Genomic DNA, 6,000 nt, shown 5'->3' with positions numbered 1-6,000 from the left:
CTATTTTCCTTATATCATATTTGGAGGTCCTGATATCATTTCCTATATCAATATCTCTATCTTGCCTGCAACTTCTCACACACAAGTATTAGTGAGTGAGATAAAATAACCACATCAAAAGTAAGGCTAACAAAGCCTTGATCCAGGCTTTGCAAATGGAGCTCCCCTTGGTTGATGACAGAACTTTAGACAGATATTGCTCTAAGGAAATATGGTCTGACATTTTAAAATTGTGTTAAGACTTGCCTATCGCAGGAGCCATGGGCTTCAGCTTCTGTAACAGGTATCTGGATTAGACAAGAAGAGAGTAGCTGATTCAGAGTAGCAAAAGGACGACTTATTGTCTCCAAACAACCTCAAAGAGTAGATGAGGTATCTTCAGAGGATCACACACCAGACATAAAGAGCAAGGATCAAGTTCCTGTTAGAACCTATCCTGTGCATTGCGCAATATGCCTGTCCTGACAGTCTCCATTCTTCCCCAACTATCTTTCCTTTCCACCTCAGCCTCCAGGGCAGAGCCCGCAGCCAGCTCCAGGGGCAGATTTATGATGCTCAGCCATGAATAATGCAGCAGCCAGGTTCTGAGACAGAAGCTTCTGGGCAGCCTGTAAATCACTGCAGATACTGTGCCAAGCTGCTTAATCAGCTGTCCCCAGGGCATCTCAGCAGAGGAAAGGAGGGTACCCCAGCTGCCTTCAGGACCCTATTAATAAGACCCAAGGCTATATATGCCAACCTTTCCCTGCCAACCTCACAGTCCTCACATCATGGCTCCAAAGAGGAGAGAACCCCTATGAGGGACACAGAAGGACACAGAGGAAGAAGGAGACACAGTCTCTGTGCATACTCTACTCCAGAGCTCAGTGCAAGGTTGCACAGGTCATGCATTCATTGCATAAGAGCCTAACAGAAGGGCTGCAGGTGGGCATGAGGCTGTAGTCCATCCCAAGATCACTAACTGAGTCCTGCACTGGCTCCAGTCTCTGCCCAGCTGGAAGGGGAAACTATTTCTGATTTGTTTAAAGTTATAATCTTTGCTTTCAGTTGCAATGCCAAACACACGCCAAGTCCTCACCTTTCCATCCTTCCCTTTCCAAGTTCATAACGCTGATCCTGCCTCCTCTAGAGCTTTAGCATCCCCATCATCCCTGGCTAAGGCCTCCTATCCCACTGTGACCCACCATTTCTAAGCATCCACTGTGTGAAAGGATTTTTCAGTGCAATCTGCCCTGAACACCACATCTCCAAGCTCCTGGGGCTGAGAAGTCCAGAACCAGCACATATCTACAGATTGTTGCGCTCTGCACATGCAGAGCCATGGACAAGACTTTGACACAGTTTGCCAAAAGTTGTTGCAAGTTCCCCAATGGTCTGAGTAGGATATCTTATTGATTAATCAGACAGTAGGTGATTCCCAACCAATAGCAAAATGTTTACATTTTCTCCAGTGTATTTGTATTCCAAGCAGTGTACATTTCCTACCAAGACCCCTCAGGAAAGTTTTAACTGTGATCTACCAGAAAGACCTTCTCAGATTATGGGATAATTCTCAACCTACTAAAACCCTGCTTCATGGATCTAACCAATGATCCTTCTTCAATGAAGAGGAGAATATTGCTCATAATAAAAGGGTATGTTTGAGGATAGGGACAGAAGGGTGTTATGCACAGGGGAGCAGGCAACTGAAAATAGATTTTGGAATTTTAAGAATGTACCCAGTTTCTGAACCATATCTTCCATCACATGACCTATTTGGTGTCTCCGGAAACCCCACATGGAAAATTGGACCAAAGCAGGGAGACACATCTTCCCCGGGGAGGCGGGAAAGCAATGAACAGAACCTCTCCAGGGATGGTGCTTCCCTTGGACATGTGGTTTAATGAATGAGACAGGGCGCCTGCTCTGGGAAGAGTCTCCGAGGACTCACAAGTCAAAGGTTGGAGGGGCTGCCTTTCCTGACCACAGCAGGCCACTTCCTGTATTGACCACCCTTCCTCACACAGCCACCACTGACTCCAAGTGTTCCATGACTCAGCACAGAACCGAAGCCATTAACAACTGAGTCCATCAGCACTCCTGGGATGCCTAGACAACCAATAGACCCCAAATTCATTATCTCTTGATCTTCTGGGGAATATGCAGCCCCATCTCCATGAGTGCCTATTCTGTATCCATGTTGTTGACCCCACAGCCTGCCACTCAACAAATACTCACTGCTTAACTGCAATGAGCAGGATCACATGGGATTTTCAGGTCTCATGTCCTTTCTCCAGCTATGAGCCATCAACAAATGCATGCAAAGCGTGTTTTATACTAGTCACCAGGATGTATGATATGCAAAGAGAAATAATAACAGTTACCACTGAGAGAGTATGGCTTGGTCCCAAGCATCATTCTAGTACTTGACATGTATTGGCTCATGTCAGCCTAAAAACAACATTGAATTTGTTATTATTATTCAATTACATTATTCACATCATATTTATTTTACTGAAAACCGAAGCAGAGAAAAGTTAAGTAATTTGCCTAGGGTCACATAGCAGAGTGGTAGAACAGGCTTTGAACCGAGACTCCCTAACTCCAGAGCTCAAACTCTGAGCAACGGTATGTATTCTTTCCACAACTGGTCTCCTCTCTCAGCAGTTCACTGTGCTAGTTGGGCAAGGAACCAGATAATTAGAATACTGAGTACCCAGAACTAAACATGCTAACTTGGAGGGGATCTGGTGTTAAAGTTGGTATCAACGTAGAAGTTTGCTAGGAACATCAATCAGTACCTTCCCCAAAAGAGAGCAGTCTGTGAAAAAAATCTCAGCAATGAGAGCTTGGTACTCTCAGGAAACAGCAAGATGTTTCTAATGGCTGCAGTGTTAAAGTTCATGAGCCATGAAGCAGGCTGAGACCAGAGTCTGCGCCTTCCCTGCCAGGCCATGGTGTGTGGATGCTGTTTCGTGGGCGGGGGGGGGGGGGCCTGAAGCCTTCAAACAGGGCAGTGACATAAGCCCCCATCTGGAGGGAGGCCCCAGCATGGGGGCGGGGGCATCCGTGACTGGACTGTGGCTGAGATCTAGTGGCTGGCTTCCCCAGGGCCTGGCCTGGCCTCTGCCTGCCCTGGGCCCAGGGTGGGGCTGGGGGAGCCAGCCGGCTGTCTCCAGATGATTAAGGAGCTGGCTGTAGCTCCTTGGTCCAGGGAGGCTCTGGCCAGCAACGCACAGTCTTCTCTCTTTTCCTTTTGGCATCAGATGGGCCTATTGATGTTTATCAGTGCATGTTTATTATTCTTAACGCTGTTCAGGATGTTCCTCCCGGCTGGGGAGAGCGAGGCAGGCCAGTAGGGAGAGCACTGGGCCAGGACCTTGAACCTTGGCCTCGCTGCCACCCAGGGTGTGTGTCAAAGCTGGCAGTCTCACAGCTTGGCTAACTCTGCCCCTCACTGACAGATAAAGAAGTTGAGGCCAAAAGAGGGGAGAATTTGCCCAAGATCACGAGCAAATTAGGTGCAGAGGATTAGTTGTAAAGAGAACTGAGCCTGAATTCACCTCTCTGAGTTCCCACAGGCCCTGATCAGGGATTGGTGTTTCATTCCAAAATTTATTGTATGCCTGTTATGTGAGCAGGCCGTGGAAGATTGAATAGGAGTTTGCCAGAGGATCGAAGCTGAGATGCGGGTAGGAAGTTGTTAGAAAGGGTGTCCTGGGCAGGGTAAATGTAGGCCAGGAAAGAAAGCATGCACAAAAATCCATCAGTAGTGACTTATTTCCAAGCCAGACAACTCCCCAACAAGTATCTTTGTGCATGCAAAGTATGCAAAGGAAGTATGGCCAGGCTGCCTTTCTTCCTTCAAATGGTTCTTCGAGCTCACCCCTGTATCCTCACATCCCACAGCAGAACTCTGCTTCTCAGACTCTCGTTGCTCAACAAATGCAACTGACTCTGGTTAGGGTAGAAAGGAAAAAATAGGAATATAGTTACATAACTGCATACTGGGAGATTGTGTCTTTCCAGAAAATTGGTTTCCTGAGTGACAGTGTCCATTCTCTGCTGCTATAATAGAATACATAAGACTGAATAATTTGAGAAGTACAGAAATATCTAGACTATGGGAAGTCTAAGATCAAGGTGTCAGCATGTTACAACTGAATCTGACTGTGTGTCAGGTACCAGGATTCTAGAATATATAGAGCTAAATAATAAGGACTTTATGCAGTAGAAAGCAAAAGGGATGAGCCCATTCCTATAAGTCCTTTTTACAGATGCATCAATCCTTGATCCAAATATGTCCTACTGGGACCCATCTCTTATTTTTGTTACAATGGCAGTTATATTTCAACATGAATCGTAGAGTGAACTCTCAAACTTCAGCCGTGGGCTGAGGCAGCAGACTTGGATGAGAACTGCACTGTGAAGATAAGCATGGTGATGTAATGTCCATCTAGAACACAAGGCAAGTAAGGCTGCAGAGTCTACCCCAGGGGCCAGGGTCAGAGGAGATGTCCAAGACAATGACCAAAGGCAGAGGACTTTCCAGAGAGCACTGGACTAGGAGTTGGAAGCAGGGACTCCAGGGCTGCCTTTCCCACCAGCCCTGGTATCATCTCCCAGGAAAGGAGGCATTTTTCCAGTCTCTGTCCCTCATTTTCTCCCATGCCATCTCTGTTCTGAACCTTCTCAAAGTTCATCTCTCCCCCAGAGAGTCCTCCTCCAGTGGCCCCACTTGATTCTGAGAACACTTAAGGAGTGAAATTCAAGAATCTAACACAGATGTTGCCCCGTGTTGGCTCCTGCTTGTTGCCTTTCTGACTGTGGCCTGTGGCTGGATGTGTTCTTTGCTGAGCAGCAGACACCCATGATCCCCACTGAAGTGGACAGGCAAGTAGTGACTCCATATGGAGCCATTCTGGATCCTTTCTTGAGTCGGGCAGAAACTAGGACAGAGTCAGCCAGGTATTGGGATAATCTTCTGCTCTGAATCAGTCCCAAGAAGTTGGTTCTAAACCCTGGCACTTTCAGATCAAAATCCATCTTCCTCAAGACTGAGATCACTTTGTCCTTTTTACAATATGAACACCAGGGAAGCAGATAATTATGTGCAAATAAAATAACAAGCTGTCTTGGTTACTTTTCCTTGTTGCTTAGATAAAATACCTGACACCCAAAGTTAAGGGGCAAAAGTATAGTTAGCTCACAGCTTACAGAGGTTTCAGTCCATAATCAACTGGCTGCATGACAGGGTGACACATGGCAGAAGGACAAAATTTAATGGCAGCAGAAGATAACAAAATCAATGACCAAATTTACACAGCATCTTCCTACCCATTTTATACTCTGTCCAGGTTTCTGGGATTAGGTGCCAATCCAATTAGTGGATGATCCAGAAATCACCCATCCTTAATCCTAGTACCCTCAACCCCAGCATTTCACCACCAGTCAATCACACACTCTGATTCAGCCACCTCCAAAAAACTCTATGACCTCATGAAGCTTTGGCAGGGAGAGGGACATCCAGACACAAACCATAACATAAGCAAGTTGGAAACCTGAAAGACTGGCAATCAATGTAGGGATGGCTTAGGAAACTGTGGAAGGCAGCTGGTGAATGAAAGGGAGGTGGATCAGTCCAAGGCTTCCTTGGACAGCAAGAAAAGGCAACACTGGCAAGATGAGATGTCCAAGACAACTTCCAAAGGCAGAGGACTTTCCAGTGAGCCCTGGACTAAGAGTTGGAAGCCAGGGCCTCCAGGGCTGCCTTTCCCACCATCTCTGAGGACTATAGGGCAAGCCTTTGACTCCCAAGACCTCATCTCAGTGAAGAATGATTCCTATGAGATTTCTCAAGTCTGCCAGTCTGGAATTCCATTTCGTTTCAGAGTTCACACTCTGCAGTTGTAGTACAGAAAGAAACCCAATGAAGGAGAGTACGTGTCTAGCCTCAAAGTCTTAGAACCAGGGCCTGGAAACCCCTACCAATAAGTCCTCATGACCCTAACACAGTGTCTG

Source organism: Cavia porcellus, unplaced genomic scaffold (genome assembly GCF_034190915.1).
Source record: "Cavia porcellus strain 051 isolate PalLab524CR breed Dunkin Hartley unplaced genomic scaffold, mCavPor4.1 scaffold_18, whole genome shotgun sequence".
Lineage (NCBI taxonomy): Eukaryota > Metazoa > Chordata > Mammalia > Rodentia > Caviidae > Cavia > Cavia porcellus.
The sequence above is the reverse complement of the archived record's forward strand: the minus strand, read 5'-3'. Positions refer to the sequence as shown.